Raw genomic sequence first — 889 nt, forward strand, 5'->3', positions numbered from 1 at the left:
TCTAAAAGTATGTTATTCAGTCACAGACAGTCCCAGTGATCTATTAACAAGCTGTGTGCCCTAGGGCAAGTTATTGAATTTCTATGAGCCCTAGTTCTCTCAGCTATAAACTAAAAAAGGTAAAATCAATTTCTCATGGTTGTAGTGTTGCAAATCTGGCTGCTATAATAAACTGCCATAAATGGGGTGGCTTAATCAACGAACAGTTCTAACGGTTTTAGCGGCTAGAAGTTGGAGACCAGGGTGCTAGTAGCATGGGCAGGTTCCAGTCAAGCCCCGTCCTGGGTTGCAGATGTCCAACTTCTCATTGTATCCGTACGTGGTAGAAAGAGACTGAGAGCCATCTGCAGAGGTCCTTTCTATAAAGGCACCAGTCCCCTTCACAAAGGCTGCCCCCTCATGACCTAATCACCTCCCAAAGGCCCCACCTCCAAATACCATCAAGCTGAGGGTCAGAATTTCAACATATACATTTGGAGAGGTACACAAACATTCAGACTGTAACACGCAGTGGCCACTACAGAGAATGTGTGTGCAGCGTTCGGATGCTGTAAGCAATGCTCACAATGGGACCTGCTGTAATTATTACAGAGACCCCCTCAAAGTCTATGCAAAGACCCCAGCCTGTGACTGACAGTCCTAACAACACCAGGGAAGGAGCTCACCTTGTTTCTGAGGCTTAACAGAATTAGAAATAGATGATAAAGTTAGTTTAGATAACTAGAAGAGAGAATCGCTGGGAACTGAGAGCTGACATTGGAATATAATGAGTTAAATATTACTATTAAAATAAGCTGTGTTAGGGCGGTGCCCATAGCTCAGTAGTTAGGGCACTGGCCACATGCTCAGGGCTGGTGGGTTCAAATCGGGCCTGGGCCTGTGAAACAAA

Source organism: Otolemur garnettii, unplaced genomic scaffold (genome assembly GCF_000181295.1).
Source record: "Otolemur garnettii isolate 467f Iridium unplaced genomic scaffold, OtoGar3 scaffold00236, whole genome shotgun sequence".
Classification (NCBI taxonomy): domain Eukaryota; kingdom Metazoa; phylum Chordata; class Mammalia; order Primates; family Galagidae; genus Otolemur; species Otolemur garnettii.